Genomic DNA, 16,654 nt, shown 5'->3' with positions numbered 1-16,654 from the left:
ATGGATATATGTGTATGTGTGTGCATGTGCTCTAATGATATCTGCGTGGGATATAAATAAAAGCTTACGATTTGTACTCACTTAACTTGCATAAAATCACAGATCCACCTCCAAAGGCGTTGCGTTAATTGCTAGAGCAAGAACAGAAAAATATAAATAATCTTCCAAGGGAATCGTTTTCTAAGAGCCAGAAGCTACAGTGTAGCTTGCAGTTGATGTGAACATAATGGAGGTATTTGTGAAGGTGGGCAGCTCCCCTGGTTTGGGACTGAAATCTTGCCTGCTCCTTGTGCAGTGAGTGGTGGGAGATTGGTGATTCCATTATAATCTATGGGACATTTAAGGGACAGCTCACATTTAAAAGCGCTGCTCGCTTTAAAAAACAACAAAAAAAGCATATTTGACACCAAAATGATTTTAGATTGTAAAATAAAGCACGTGCATGTAGTGTGGTGTGCTTTGCAGAAGGAGCTTTTAGGGAGAAGCAGGAAGAAAGAAAAACAAATCGCTTGCTCATAATCCACTGCATGGGTCATGTTCTTGTAAGAGAGCATTTCAAAACTGATCAGATTAAAAACTCTGGGTAGAGCTGAATTTATCGGTCACGGTGTGTTTAATTACAACCTCAATATATGTCGACACGATGCTTCAGAAAACAACACGAGCTCAAATAAGTAAAGCATGTCCAGGTGAGTTTGAAGCTGAGTGTTACTGCCGTGCTGCATAGGTCGCTGCAGAGTGCTCATCTCCATACTGGGGTAAACTCATTCTGCATTCTGCTCACAAAGCTTATACTACTTCTTTTTTATTTTCTAATGTCTGCCAGATGCTTCTTGATCTCAACCTGTGATGGGGTCCCTTCAGCCGTGGGGTTCAACGCCATGCTCCTGGACATGGGGCGATGGGCACCATGCAGCCGTGCCCCTCCAGCAGCAGGAGCTGCAGCGCGTGCCGCGCCGTGCTGGTGGTCCCGCGGGCCCTCCTCCCATTGCAGTTGGCGTGAGGCTCTGTGCTTCTGCACATCTACCTCTGGAGGCCCCCAGGGCACCTTCTGCAGCACCAGGTATGTTCCACCTCTTGGTTTATGCGGCACCCAACCCGGTCTAACAACCAACCTCCTATGGGCAGCTGCATTGCTTTTTTATGTGACGAATGGTGTTGATGGATATTTTCTGCTTAGTTAACTTGCAGAACAGAGGCTCCAACTGGCCCACCATTGGTCTCACAGTGATTTAGTGATTGTAAGTTTCAACAGTTGCTATCAATTTGTATTTACTTCCTCTGTCGTTTTCTGTTTGAATGACACACCGCGGGACTCTTCGTGCCGAATGATGTCTTTCTGGTTGCTTCTCCCCTAAAGAAAAGTTTGTGTTTATGGCTGTGTCTCCCTCCCCGCTCTGCCCTTTAGCCGATGTCAATCCATTTTATGTTACATTTCTGTCTATTCCGCTTCCTTTCTTTCCGTAGACCTCAATCTCTGTACAAAGACCTTAATCTCTGATGTGGAACTTTGTCAAACACTGTCTGGAAGTCTGGAGGCGGGCTGCCTGGCACGGGGAGGCAGAGTGCGGCTGAGTGGGGAGCAATGCAGCTTTGCTACTGCAGAGTTTTCAGGCTGCAGCCCTGTGCATGCCCATGGACACCTCTTTGCATTATTGCCCCTTAATGCAAACCACCTACCCCCTGATGCTCTCAGTTTTGCCATGAAAGCGTGAAGTGTGAACAAAACAGCTCAGCTAAAATTGGTTGTAGAGGAGCTGCCTTTGACCACACGTAAAAGAGATGCTGAGATCTTGCCTTAAATATTCAATAGAATACCAATGGCAACAAAGACTTGTTCCTTCTCCAGTGCACATGTTCTGATACTTTCAAACAGGATATTTAAGATTATAACAGATTTAAGAAAACCACAAGCTCATTTTAGCATTGCGCTCAAAGATCCATGTGGGTCCCTTCCAACTCAGGTCATTCCATTACCACCAGTTCCACACTGGGACTGTTTTGTTTTATGAATGATATTTCTCTTCCTTTCTTATGGTTTTCCGAAGAAACACAATGATAAAATATCTCATAGAAAATGGAACTGTGGGATGGGAGGTTTTCAAGTGGGTTGTCCAATGAAGACATACCGGTGAATTTAGTTCACGTTTAGCAGTGCTGTTGAGGACAGGCTGCACGTTATTTTTCTTGAAGTGTAAGAAAAAGTTAAATTGAGGGCAGGAAAAGTTGTGTGGTTTTTTTTTTTTTTTAATATCAGATTTAATTTGTTTAGGAAGTAAATGTTATCAAATACGTGCAGAGAAGCACTTGAAGTCTGTGGCATACTGCTAGTTTTGCCCCCGCCAAACACGTGGAAAGTCTCTTAATCTTTGTGTGCATCAGCACTATAAAACAGGTAGTGCTTATCTGTTCGTGCGAGTGAGGGATTTTGCAGCCTTTGCATGCGAGATGCCTTGGAAGCACCAAGAACTTTGGTTTCTCACGAACAATTCCCCTTTTCTGTCTCCATGATTTTTTTTTTTCTTAAATATTTCTTCTGAACAATATGCAAAACAATACCACAAAAATGCAATAAACAAACCCATTTATGGGCCTGCGCTCCATCACACCCTGCTTCCCTTCCCACGTGCCCGGCCAAACAAAGGGAAAAATGAGAAGTCGCTTTCCCAACGCGGGACAGCACAACCAGAACCGACGCGAAGCGAGGCAGCGCGGTGCATTCTCATTACTCATCAGCTAATTGTTCCGTGCATTTCCAGCTCCCTGCTCCCACACCTACGGGAGCTTGCTGACTCCGGTGCCGCGTGCCCCTGTCTGCGGCCGAAGCCCTTCTGATCGTCAGGGAATGGATTCAGCCCACGAAAATATGTTGCATGTTGCAAGTGGAATTTGCCCTCTGGCCTTCGGCTCCCCCTCTGCTGTGACCAACAAGTGCTGTTTTCTCCTCTCCCCCCTCGCTGGTGAAAGCTGCCTTTAGCTCGCTGCGGGCGCTTGGTTCCGAGCCAGTGACGAGTTTCCTTCACGCCTCCGTCTGCTGTGGAGCCAGAGAAAAAGCAACGCGTGCCATTTTCCTCTGCAGTGGGCAAAGCCGCTGCTTCCCGAGTCCCCTCCCAGCCCCACCAGGCCTGGGCAGGGGGGGCCCTCTGAGCAGCCTCATTTTGCCTCGTTTCGTAACATTTGTGGAGATGCAATGTAAAGTAATAATAATGGTAATTAAGTCTCGAGCATCAAAATATAAACCAAGTGACAGTGAAAATCAGGGAAAGAAGAGTGGGCTAAGATGAGAGCGATGGAGTGAGAGGTGATGGCTGTAGGTTGTGCTGGAGGGGAGACTCAGGTGGGATATTAGGAAGCATTCCTTCTCCAAAGAGCAGTCGGGCACTGGCACAGCTGCCCTGGGAGTGAGGGGGTCACCATCCCTGGGGGTGTCCCAGAGCCATGGGGATGTGGCACTGAGGGATGTGGGCATGGTGGGGTGGGGGTGGACTTTTCCAGTCTTCGTGGCTCTGTGATTCTATGACTATAAATACAGCAAAGCACAGGAGGTGACTGTGCTTGCATGGTTGTTGTGTTAGTTGATGTAGGAAGCAGTGTCTTGAGCTAAGAGCTTGCTCTGCTTTGGGAGCCTCAGGCCCAATGGCAGTGCTGACACTCCCCATGAAGGCAGTCCCTTCGGTCCTCCCAGGAGCAGCATCCTCCCCCCTGCATCTTTCACAGATGTCAGAGAACTCTCAGTTGGAATTGTGGTTTTGTAATCATGGATGCTGCAAGGAGTATGCCACTGTTCTTCCATAAAATCAGGCTGTGGTGCACTGAAAAACTTTGTGTGTGTGCTGGAAAGAAAAATCTCTTAAAGAATCCTCTCCTTGTGAGAAAGAAATTATTTCCACATGGTGCTGCTTTATCAGTACTGTGCAGGCACCTAAAGCAGAAGCTCAGGAGTAAGAGCAGATGCAATTAGAAACTGGATCCAGAAAATGGGTGCTGGGAGAGGGGACCTGGAAGAGGAGAGCTGTGGTTCTGCACTCCCAGTGCTGGGCAGAGCTCTGCTCGCAGGGCGCAGCTGGAAGGGGAGAGCCTTCGTTTCTCATCTATGCTTTCTTCTGGAATAAGTGAAAGTGTAAAATTTGGTTTCAAAGCCAGATGAAAATGCAATCTTTCATCAGGACAGCTCTTTTGTCTTTTCATTATTAGCCAGTCATCAGTCTTTTGTTGATGATCTTTTTTTCTGCTTTATTAATGTAGCCAAGTTAACCCCAATTTTTGCATTACCTTAAGTAGAATGATGCTTTTGTCCACTGTAAAACTAATTCTTGGTGCATTTTTAGCTGTGATTTTGGAGTTGCGTCATTACTAATGATGAGATGATGAGCAAATAGCTTCATTAACATTATGCAGGAGAAATGAATAAGATTTTTTTTTGCTTGTTCTTTGAAACTGTTTCTCCTGTCTCTAGTTCATCCAGCACGATGCTGCCCTTTGGAATACACCTGCAGAACCCATTCTTTCATAGACACCATGTTTTCCATTTAACATAGATATATATATGTATCCATACACAGGGACTGGTGTTAAAGAAGTGAAAATTAGCCGGATTTCAGAGAACTTTAAATCTGATCCTATTAAAAATTATTCTTAACTGCTTGTGGGAATAGTGCTTTAAAATGAAACATAACACCAGAAAGCAGCAACAGGTGAAAAATTAAAAAAAAAAAGTATAGATTTCCATGTTATAATTTCACGTGCGAATATTGCTCAGTTCATATTTAATTCAAATAGAACTAAGCCCGCTTCTCCCTTCTCTTATATTGTTTTATTAGAGAAGATGCTAGCCTGTATTAGCCACTTCTTAGATAAATACAGGAAAACTGCTTGTCATTTATGGGTTTATCCGTTATCAGCGCGAACATCGGATGGAGTAGCCTGATTTCAAAGTGACAGCTGGTGGAACCTCTTCTTGATACATGCTAATCCAGTTTTTATTATGGAAAAATTGCCTGTGCTTTCAGACAGTGAAAGGCAGTTACAAGACATAGCTGCTGAGGGTGGAACCTTATGATCTCTGCTATAACAGCCTAAAAATGAACTATTATCTGCCAACATAATAGCATCCTGATAAAATACGGACCTCGGATAATTTATGGCGCGAGCACGTCAAAACGTACAGTTACTCTTAGGGTCTCTTTCACGCAGTAAATAAAAAATAGCCGGCTCTGCAGCGACTCCAATTCGTGTGATGGATGATTGGGTGGGAGTGGGCAGCGCTGCACACGCTGTGTTGCCTCTGGAGAGGATGAGGCGCTGGGAAGGTGCCCATGGGCTCTGGGGACCCCCGCTGCTCTTTGCCCTGGTGGGAGGCAGCACTTCAGATGGGAGATAATTGTAACTGGGAGCTGGCACGGTGCGGGGCTGCTTCTCCTTTCCGAAACACCAACCTGGTCAATGTGGTGCTGCCTGTGGGGTGATGAGGAGCAGCCCGCTGGGGGCTGGACCCCTGCATGGGGAGATGGGGTGTCTGTTGCGTTCTTCCTAAATTATCAGTCTGTCTCTAAAAATATTAATGAGGCTGCTGTATAACAGAGCACTGTTTAATTGGAAGCGTAATAGATGCTTTAAACTTTGAAGAAAGACCAGCGAGGAGATCCAGCCTCAAAATTGTGAGATATCAGCAGGAGACGGGGTTAAATGTGGCTTTGAGACATGGTGAGCCGTTGCTTTTGGTGAGGCCATCTTACGTGTTTCAAAGAGAAATCGAGTGCTCAGACACAGAAGCAGTGTGAGATGCTCAAGAAGTAGCTAATTAAGCTCCCAAAGATGCACGGTCCCTGTTCCATATGGTCTGTGTATGAACCACGCGCAGGGACCGGTGTTGGTTGTGTGCTGGGTTAGAGAGGCTTTATGAGAACAGAACGGCCCCTGCAAAGCGATTTGGCTGCTCTGCCATCCTGGTGTGGCTGACAGCCTGGCCATAGACGTTTTTGGGAAAAGCGTGCCATCACTCCTGTGAAATTCAGTTTTGAGCAGCATTTGGGATTTACTTTGTTGGGAAACTGGCTATTATGGAATTTATTTTGATGACACTTATTAATAACCCCCATCCCTTTTGCTGTGGTGAGTGTGTTCTGCTCCCATCTGACAGGTTTTGTCCTGGGCTTCAGAGCGGAAATACATTTTGTTTTGTGATAATGTTTCCCATCCACAGAGACTGTGCATGTTGTTTTCTATACCGTATGTATACTCTGTGTACTGCATCTATCTATCCAAGTGCATGTGATATTACAATGAAAGGAATAAATCCTAAGCCTTAAGAGAACCCGTTGGGGTGCTGAGTCCCACGGATGCGAGTTGTGCTGAGCGCGGCGCTGCATCCGCGGTTCCGAATTCCCTGGGTTTTGAGGATTTAACGCGTTTGAACGCAGTTTTCTGTGGTTTAACGTAGAATTATTTCAGATCCCAAACTGGTAGGGAAATAGCTGACACTCTTTTTGCTGCCGCTCCCCCCCCTCCTTTTTAAAGGAAAGAGCTTTATCTTAATTAAAGTTTAATTAAGGATCACGTTTGGCAGTACTTTTCACACCGATCTCCACCAGCAGATTTTCTAAGGCTTAACTTTATCGCGCAGAAAATCCTCTTTTATTACTCCCAACCTGTTGTAAAAGCTGTTGGCACGGCGCGGTGGCTGCCTCATTCGGTGGCCTTGTTTGCCGCTGGAAAATTCCCAAGTCTCCAGAGATAGCACCACTGTGGTTCAATTTAATATCTGTCCTATCACTACAAGACTCCAGCTCATTATTAATGATACTATTCATTAATTTCTTGTTGGGCTGATGTTGTTATTTATTAAAATATTAAAGAAAGCTCCTGAGACACATACATAATGAGGGACACCTCCATTTCGTGAGCCGTACCGGCGGAGGGAATGAATACAGCGCAGATTTACCCGTGCCGTATCCCTCCCTCATTAGTCCTGCTGCATCTCTGAGTGACACCGTAAATTCATTTTGCACACTGTCCAATCGGAGCCTAATACAAATGTGGGGCTCTTTTTTTTAATGAGCCATTCCTATGCAAAATGAATTGACTACTGTCTAACTCATCTAATCTGCCCGTATTTGGGGGAAGGACTAAATTGCCTATATTTATATAGGAAATAAATAAAAGCCGACGTATTTTTTCCCTTTTCACTCTTGCGTTTGGAAAATTTCAACGTCATAAATTCTGCGTTTTAAGAACCTGCCACCTTAGTTAACTAAATCCCAGCGTGACATTTAAACGTGTGATGGTTGTATTTAAAAAAGCCTCCCCAAGCAGTTTGTGCGCCGTGCTGGTCATTTGATGCCTTTCCTCCCGGCCCAGGTGTAGGCCGCAGAAGGCCCCGCGGCACTTGATGTATTGCTCACTCTTTCAATCAGAGATTTCTGACCGCGTCTGCTTTGAGCATGAGGCCAGATGTAGGGAACCGTGCAAAACAAGTCGGACGAACTTGGAATTAGTTGAGCGATGATGTCACTCCTTATTTTGATGGTTAGGAGAGGGGCTGGTATTAAGGGCCTTTTTCTGGCCAAATGAAAATGGTGAAATCTGCATGACAATCGAGGTAGCATCTGAAGGTAAAGTTTTAATTTGTTCTATATGGTTGTTATTTCCACCCTGTGCAAATAATTACCGCGGTGAAGAAATACCTCAGTTTTAAGAGGATTAACGGGGCATAATTGCAGCCTGGCCTGCTCCCTCCTTTAATAACGATGCTCTCCATCCGCACTCAGGGCAGCAGCTTTGTGCACAGCTCGAGGGCTCTGTGCCAGGACCCCACAGCCAGGTGCTGCTGGGGACAGTGCACGTCACCATGTCACACGTGGGCATGGGCTGCAGCACTGTGCCCTGGTTCTGGTGGCACGAGGGGTTGTGGTGATACAGGACAGGGGTGCTGAAAGCATGGGCTGCATGGCAGCGGAAATTGCTGTAGAAAATTAACTGCAGGACGCTCTTCTTCCTTTTCTGCTGGTCATGAAATACGAGGTTCCCGACGTGACCAATATATTGCTTTAGTGATATCTCTGCAAATTTAGAAACTCAGCTTGTTTAAACAAAGTCCTTTATTATATGTTCCTTGCTAATAGTCTGGTCTGCCCGCATGAACTTACTCCTTAACGTGGTTTTCTTTCAAGGCTGACCTCCACAGGTGCATTTACTGCTTCCCTTCATGCCTTTCCCTCCATGGCAGTGATGTGGTAATACCATGCCATGTACTCCCGTTCCCCGTGGCCTTCAGTGGGGGCTGGTGGTCCGTGCCGTGCTCTCCCATGCAGCTCTCCGAGGCAGAGCCATGCCCAGCAGCCAGGCTGCAGCTTCCTTCTTGCTGTGGGAGCGGGGTTGGCTCAAACGGTGCAGGTGAGTGTTTCTTACACTAGACACAGGTGTGGTGGCATGTCAGCCTGGGGTAGAAAGCTCAACAACCTTGTGTTTTTCCCCACACCTTCACCATGTTAAACATGAAGTATTTTACCAGGCAGATTTGAATTTGCTTCTTCACTAAGAGTTGTGAGAGGGGGTTTCCTAAGGCACTCCACGGGTGCTCCCAGAGGTCACAGTTAGGCTTTGAGGTGCACCCGACTCCTTGCAGCAGGATTTCCCATGTACCTTTGAAAGCTTGATCGAGTAGAGTGGTATTTTTGACAACTTGCTTAATACCCTGTTCACACCTTCACTACCTCTCTCATGTGCATACAGACACGGTGTGTGACTTGAGGTCACCCAATGAGATAGTAATGGACCAGAAGAACCTGTGGGTGAAATTTTAATTTTGCCTGGAATGAGAAAAAGTCTGTTCTGAGCCTAAAGAAGTAGGCATGGCACTTGGATTGATGGAAGGTATTCCGGTGCTCCTGTCAGAACTGTAACCCGTGCTCTTTGTGCTTGAAGTCAAAGCTCAAGATTATTAATGATAATTAAAAAGATTGGGAAGTCTGAAAGCAAAAGAGAGAGCAGATTTAATAATACTATTGGAATGAAACAGATTCAGAATGCCGTGTTCTTGAGATCTGAGAATTTTAGGGAAATAGAAACCTCTCCTTGCAGTCTTGGAGAATTGTTGTTAGACCAACTGAGCGTTCAGGCAAATTTTGTCATGCATATTAAAGATATTTGGGCTCTGGTCATCAAAAATAGTGATGTTTTTGGACAGAAGGTTGAAGGTCAGTGGCACGATCTGAGTTCTTATGTTATCATTTCATCGCCACTCTCTCTGTGTTGTTGACTCAGGGTTGGTGTATATGGGCATAGAGCTGCCATATTGCCAAGTCAGTTGTTAAAAAACATGATGGGATGACACCCCTAAATTTGCTAAGTAATAACAGAAAAACCTTTAAACACTTTTATTTCAGTGACATATTTTATCGCTTAATTTTACATTTCCAAGCTACTATAGATTGCTTCAAGTTTTTCTTGCAAAACTGAGCTCCAGAACATACTTGCAATTTCCCATACTTGTGTACTGTCCGTGTAACATTCCAAGGCTTATGTTTAAAAGCCAGGAGTGCTGGAACTGCTGAGCACCAGGAAATGCCCAGGTCACCCCTGAGCTGCCTGCACAGAGAGTGCTGGCATTGCATCTGGCTGTAGTGGGTCTGTACCCGTGAGTGCATATGGGGCAGTCCTCACCAGGATTAAATAGCGACTGTTGCTGCTTTCAGACAGACCAGGGCATTGAGCACAGCGCTGTATTAAACAGCCCCATCCATCTGATTGGAAAAAAATATCATTTTCCATGAGAAACCACCCTAGCAGCATAGATCATCTTGGATTCCAAAGGCTGTGATTTTCTTTAATTTCTTTCCATCACCTGTTGTCGGCTTTAGTCAGCCTGTGAGCTGTAAGCTCTTGCAGCAGATACGCTGCCAAGGCAGGCTGCTGCTCAGAGCCCGTGGGCAGTGCTGACTGCTGGAGGTCTCTGGGGCTCTGCGGGAGGGTTAATAACTCCCAGGGAGATGGGAGAAAAGAAAGAATTCTGTCTCCCGCAACTTGCAAGGCTGGGAAATGCTTCCTCGTGTAATTTTCTTGAAGTTAAAGTTGGGGTTATTAGGGTTCACTTAGCAGATAAAGTTTGCCACAATTTTCTTGGTCTCTACGATAAGATGACAAGATTTCTAATTTATAAAACCAGAGCAGTATGTTGGGGGCTATGAACCATGCTCGAGGGATGCACCGAGGTACTGCGAGCTCTTCTCTTTCCCATGTATTTTTATTTACGAGGAAATTTGAAAGCAACGTGCTTGAACTTCACTCGTAACCCTCAGAGCCGTTTTCAATTTGTTTCTTTGTAAAACAGTCCGTGGTGGCTGCACGAGCGCCGAGGCGCTGGCGGTGGGATGGGAGCCAGGGCTCACTGCAGGCTCCTGGCCCTGTACCCACACAAAACCTCTGAGAGCAGCACAGCTTGTCCCAGCCACGGGGCTGAATGCAGTGACACCTCTTATTGTCTTGTGCAATTGCACTTAGCAATTAGCTATATATTATGCACATATATATTTTCAGTGTTTTCACTTAATTTGAGGCTGAGGTTTGCAAATTCAGCTGGATTTTTAGCAAGGGGTGTGAATTCTGCTGCTTACCCCCATACACACGTGCACACACTCGTGTGCTGGGGACTGCTGTGCCACCAGGAAAGTCCTCCTGCTGCCCTACTGCGAAAGGTAGAGGCACATCTAGTCAAAACACACCCGAAGGCTTCTGTCTGCTGCTGGATCTGCTTGGTCTTTACGTAGGAAATGAGGGAATGCTTTGGCATCAGGAGTTTGTTTCCCACACGATTAATTTAATTTATTCTCAAGTTATAGAATCATAGCATGGCTTGGGTTGGAAGGGACCTCAAAGATCATAGAATGGCTTCTTTCAAGTAAACTAAATAGATGGAACTTGTTGAGCCTCACTATGCTGTGGGTTCTGCGGCCTCCAGTCAGTCCTCTAGCACTTTTCAGGAAGCTTTAAAATTTTTTAACATTGTTTGTGAAAGCTGAACTTCAGAAGAGTCGTCCCATAATAGATTGTCCCATTAATGGTCTTGCTAATGCCATATACGTTGATAAAACTGCCTTCCTTTTCCTGCTTTGATATTCAGTTTCCTGTTGCTTTCATATTATTTCGAGAAGTAGAAAAAGAATAAAATTATTTCTGTCTTCTTTCGGTTTTATGAGTGGGAGAGAAGAGCTACCTTCGTTATCAGCGATGTTTGTTGTCTTAATGAGGGAGAAATAGCCATTAACTGGCCTTAAGCATGTACTTGAATCTCTGTCAGTGGTTTCTTTGCGTAACCAAGAGCGGGTTACAGATCAGACTTAGTAGCTACTGGATACGACCAATTTATAAAACATGGACACTTCATTTGTAAGATTTTCAGATGCAAAATGGATATCTTAAATTAAATACCCAATAATGTGAGCTCATCGAGTGCTTATTTTTTGGTTCTCACTGCTTCACCCAAGGTAAAGCTGAGAAGACATGCCTTAGGGATGCAGAAATACACTCAGTTACCCAGCTGTCCCAAATTGGTAACACTACTTAAAGCGGAGCATGTCTTCAGAAAACTCTTGTATATAGCACAGATAAAATTTATTGATTTCTTGTGCAGGTCTCATAGTAGAAGAAAGCCCAATGGCAGTAGTATGTCTAAAGTAGCTCTTGAAATTGTCCAAAGCACGTTAGTTTTAGATACATTGCTGCTCCTTCAGTCACTGCAACATACATTGAGAAACACACGCTCCCTTCCCCGCTCAGAAGCAAGCAGCTCCAGGAGCTTTAGGTGGGAAAACAGGCAGAGGCAGCACCTACCTCAGTCTGAATCACCTGTATTAGGAGCTTTATTCACTGCTGTAAATTGATTCTGAGTGCCCCTCTACATGAAATCTCGGCTGTCGGGCTGTGCTGGCACGTGGGCATCAGCTCTCTTCGTCCTTAGTGAGAGTGCACCTAAGGAACTACTGCAGGTTCAGCCCCGTGCATCCTGCTCGCACCCCGCAGCACTGGGCTCTGCCTTCCTTCCCTCTTCTCCTGTTCGGTGGCTGCAGTGTGAATGTTCTGTGCATGTCACAGCTTACCCCTTTCTGCTGCACTTTAGGGCCGCCGTGAGAGCACCAATAAAATCAGCTTATGGCCCGGGTTTCTAATGAGCGATCGAGTCGCGATCAGAACCTGCTCAGCAGAGAGCAGGAGATGTGGCTGTGCTAATATGCCCTGCTTGTTTTTCCCCTTCCATAAGTGTAATGTGTTACCCATACTTAAATGGGAAGGCGGAAATAAATGGAGGCTCTTACTGCACTCTAATCTGCCTCTGTGGCACTTGCCCCAGAGAATGCGGTGCTGCTTTTCAGGAGATCATAATTAACCATGTTCTGTGAGCTTCCCTTATCTTAAATAAGGATAAGCTTAAGGTCTAGGGACTCTTTGTGCTAGGTGTTCGGAAATTAGGGAAATAATGGCTGTAGAGTTCACATTTCTTCAGCATTGTGGAATATTTATTTGTTGGTTGAATTTCTACTTCTTGCCGTGCACTCGACCTCTTATCTTCCACAGCTGGAAAAAAAGTAAGGATATAAATCTATGTTTCACCTCTTAAAATTTTGTTTGATGGGTGTTTCCAACAGTGGATTTATGTATACATATATCTCAGTCCTTCTTCCAGGCATATTTTGCTTTCAAGGACAATTTTAGCAAGGAAATGCATATAAATAGTAAGTCCTCTGTCTGAAGCCTCCATTTATTCATTCATTCTGGAGTTATGCAGAAATATGTAGACTCGCATTCAGGACACATCTGTTATGTGGAGACTCTTCAAGCCATTGAACTCCAGCGCTGTACTAAGTTTTAAATTAAACAAAGAATGCTTAAAACTTTCAGAAAGTTGCAGGAAGAAAAGCGCAGGGCTCTGCCTATTTACCAAAGCCTATTTACCAAAGTATGAAAATCATTTTTATTCTCTCCTTTTCAAACTCGCGTACATATGTTATGTGACTGTAATTACGCTCCTTGGGGTGTGCAAGGCAAAAGGTGGTAGTCAGGTGAAAAACAACACTGGGAGATTGATGATGCTGTGTTTTGTTAATACAGTGCAAAAGATGCTAGAAGATTATGACGCTCACATTTGCCTGTTCTATTACTGTGGTCTAAATGTTGTTTCCGCAGTGACTTCTGAACTGATATTTCAGTTATCTCAACTGTCTTTATTAAAAAAAATGATTAAAGCCCCCCAAGAAAAATGAAAACGGGAGAACGAAATAATCTCACCCTCATTTTCTATGAAACCATTTTAAAGGCTCTCAGGACATTGTTTTTCATCTTCAGATTAGAGATGTGTGCTTCTTCAGATAATCTCTTCTGCATACAAGATGGGCTAATGCTGCCTACCTGTGTGCAGAGGGGAGCCTGAAAATACGAAAGTAACTGATGAAGGTTCCTATGTACTTTTAATTGGGCAATAATGCATTATTGTCTGTAAGTTTCCTGAGGACAAAGTCAGATAAAGACATGTGAAAATAGATCTTAAAAGTAAGCAAGTGGTTTTGCTTCTGGTGTAAGCAAAGTCTTTTGATTAGTAATCGGAGGTTATAATAAGTTTAACATCTTTTTTTTTTTTTCCTGAAGACTGTACTCTTGGTTCTACAGAATACATGAAGGCTGGATGATCAGGGAGTGCTAATTTGGGTTGGTACATGACAAGCATTGCATGTTTCTCAGCTGTTGGGAGCTTTTTGGTTGCCTGCTCCCAGGGAGGGCAGGGCTCATGGCCAGCCCATGAGGCTGTGCAGTGCTCACTCGTGAGCCCGCAGCTTGGAGCAGCCCATCCTCCCATTTTGCTTGCTGTCCCACGTTGTTTCCCCCTGCTCCAGGTTTCTATGGATCAGTTGTTCCTCTTTGCCCACGTAGGATGCTTTCAGTTTGTTACCTTGTGCCTTCTCACTTTTTAACATTTCATGGCTCTGTTGCATGTTCTCCTTCTCCATCGCCTTCCTCCTATTCATCCCCGTGCAAATGCTTTCCTGGACACCCATTTGGGAGCCATCAAATAATGGCTGCAGTCCATTAGGCATTCTGCTTGCACCTTTTTCATCATCACTTGTTTCCTCTGATGGAGCTAACCGGAGCTTCTATGAATCTGACAACCACATCAGCCACCACGCTCCAGATTTATTCAAACCCCCATTTTGTTGATGAGAATATTTGGCCAGCCGAGGCTGGAAAGGGCTTTGTTTGGTTGCGTATTGGAAAACAAACTCCCAGAAGTGGTCAGGGTGCCTCAGTGAGCCATGGTTCCATGGTGGCCCAGCAGGCAGGGCAGGGACATGGGTGGAGGAACCTGCACCACCTTCTGCGCTGCTGTTTGTCTATTATTTTGTTAGCTAGCCATCTTTGCTGTGAGTTCAGTGCATTGATGGAATTGAGCCCCACTTGACAGTCTGGTGTGCAAATACTGGGTAACAATGGTGGTGGGGAGTTGGACGAATGAGCCACTTGCACAATTTCTGAGTCTAGGGACAGCAGAGGACTGAGGCGTGGTGTGGCCTTGACAAAATGCTGGAAAGTGATTGAAATTACACTTGATTTCTGGATGGAAACCTGTTGTTTCCTGCTTCGCATGTATTCCTACATGAAGATCAATGCCAGGGAGTATTTGGATCATGGAATCATAGAACTGTTTGAGTTGGAAGGAACTTTTAAGATCATCTAGTTCCAACCCCCCTGCTATAGGCAGGGATGCCTGCCACTAGACCAGGTTGCTCAGGAGAGAATTCCTGTTGTGCCCCACTGAAAACAGAAGTTATAGGGTCCTAAAATTACATGGTAATTCAGGTTAGAAACAACTTCTGATTCTATTGGATCAATCTGATTCTGTTGGATCCATCATTTGTGAAATTGTTTTTGTGCAACAAACCTGAGTCACTAATATTAAAAAGTGGAGGAACACACCTCAAGGTCTTTGTACAGCTGCCCAGATGTAAACTGCTGCATACAGAGGAAGAAGCAATCCAGTGATGCAGGATGTGACAAATAGCAATCAGAACCAAACTTTAAAATGTAACTGACAGAATGTATGGCTTTCTTTCACTTTGTTTGCCATACAAACCTTCCGCTCCTGGAATTTGTTGATAAAACACTTTTCTGACATTTCACTGCCTGGCCACAACACGGGAGCAACCTGGTGGTTATGGGGCCTGGTCTGAACTCATGTTGTTTTCCCCAGTGCAAGCCCACGAGAGTAATTGCAGGACTCCGTAAGATCTTCTACGTCTTCAAAAGTGTCGCCTCAAAGTGAGTTAAAAGAAGGGAACGTGAATTTCCCAGGAAAAATGTCAGCAATCCCGCAATGACTGCTGGCATGGTTCAGCTTTCCTTGGGGGTCTTTGCACTGACCACCCTTGGCGCTTGGTGCCATCCATAATTGCTTCATCCTGCTGCATGCATCCAAGGTCATGATTTACCTCATGGAATTCCGTCAGTGTTTCATTTCACATCCATCCAAGGCTGGATGTGGCTCTGGGCAGCCTGGTCTAGTGGCTGGCAACCCTGCCCACAGCAGGGGAGTTGAAACTTTTCAAGGTTTTTGAGGGTCCTTTTCAACCCAGGCCATTCTATGATTCTGTGTTTTCATGATACTACTAAACTCACCACTACTAGTTTTTTAACTTTTTCTTTCTAGCTATTACATGTGATTGTCCTATACTATCTCCTGCCTTTTTTTGGGACAAGAGCGCACAGCTTAACACATAAGGAAAGTTCATTTTTTATTCCTGCTGCTTATTTGCAGTGACACGCCGTTGGTGTATGAACTGCCATAGGTATCACATGAGAGATGTGATTTTGACAGCATGTTTACAGTATGCCCATGGAAATAGGGCAGAAGCAGCCCATAAGTAAAAGCTGCACAATGGCAAAAACAGAATGTGGCTGCATCAGAAAACACATAGATTGTTACAGATAACTGTACAATGTGACTTTCAGCTCACATGGCAATAATTTGGAATTTCTTGGCTTTACCTGGTTGAGTTTGGCCGGGGGGGTTTCCATGCACCCGGGCACAAATATTACATGTGTTTTGGTTGGGTTCCTTCGTGTCTGTTTTTTTTTTTTTTAAGAAGACATTTGAAAATTAAATTTCTAAAAATTAGATGATGTAAAACTACTCGGTGGCCCACTGGATCTCGTTTCAAAATGTATGTCACCTTGATGCCATTTTTTTAGTTGCAGGGAAATTCCTAGAACTTCAGGTCGGCAATCTTTTCGGTGCCCTCCAAATCTCAATGCTGAGGCGCTTTAGAAGTCCCGGCTGGGTGTTTGTTTGATTCCTGCTGTCGGCAGGCGTCGTTCTGTATCTCTGATGTTGGGCTGACAGAGACCCTTTCACAATTCCTCAGTAGCTTTGCACCCAAAATATCAATGCCCTCATTTCTACCTAGGTTTGATGAGGACTGCTGTCGCTTATTACAGATTAAAATCGCATTCAAAGTCTTTGAGTTTTGAGCTTTACGGTAATCCAGGCAAAATCGCCATCGCTCATCTGATTCTGCACCCCCCTTTTTTCTAAAGCTTTTTGCCACCTGCGTGGAACTCCCGCTATCTGATTTTTTATATGCTACTGCCATTAGACTGAAATGATTTTTCCTCA

At 44.8% G+C, this 16,654-nt stretch overlaps 1 long non-coding RNA gene across 4 annotated transcripts in view; it reads left to right on the top strand.

Moving 5' to 3' along the window:
- LOC110400045 overlaps positions 1-16,654 on the top strand; it is a 141,434-nt gene that overhangs the window by 54,654 nt on the left and 70,126 nt on the right. For all 4 annotated transcript variants that reach the window (XR_002439562.1, XR_002439560.1, XR_002439563.1 and 1 more), the window contains exon 2: positions 827-1,063. This is a non-coding gene — a long non-coding RNA (uncharacterized LOC110400045). The remainder of the gene's footprint in view (positions 1-826; positions 1,064-16,654) is intronic.

Source organism: Numida meleagris, chromosome 5 (genome assembly GCF_002078875.1).
Source record: "Numida meleagris isolate 19003 breed g44 Domestic line chromosome 5, NumMel1.0, whole genome shotgun sequence".
In the NCBI taxonomy this organism is placed as follows: Eukaryota; Metazoa; Chordata; class Aves; order Galliformes; family Numididae; genus Numida; species Numida meleagris.
The sequence above is the reverse complement of the archived record's forward strand: the minus strand, read 5'-3'. Positions and strand labels throughout refer to the sequence as shown.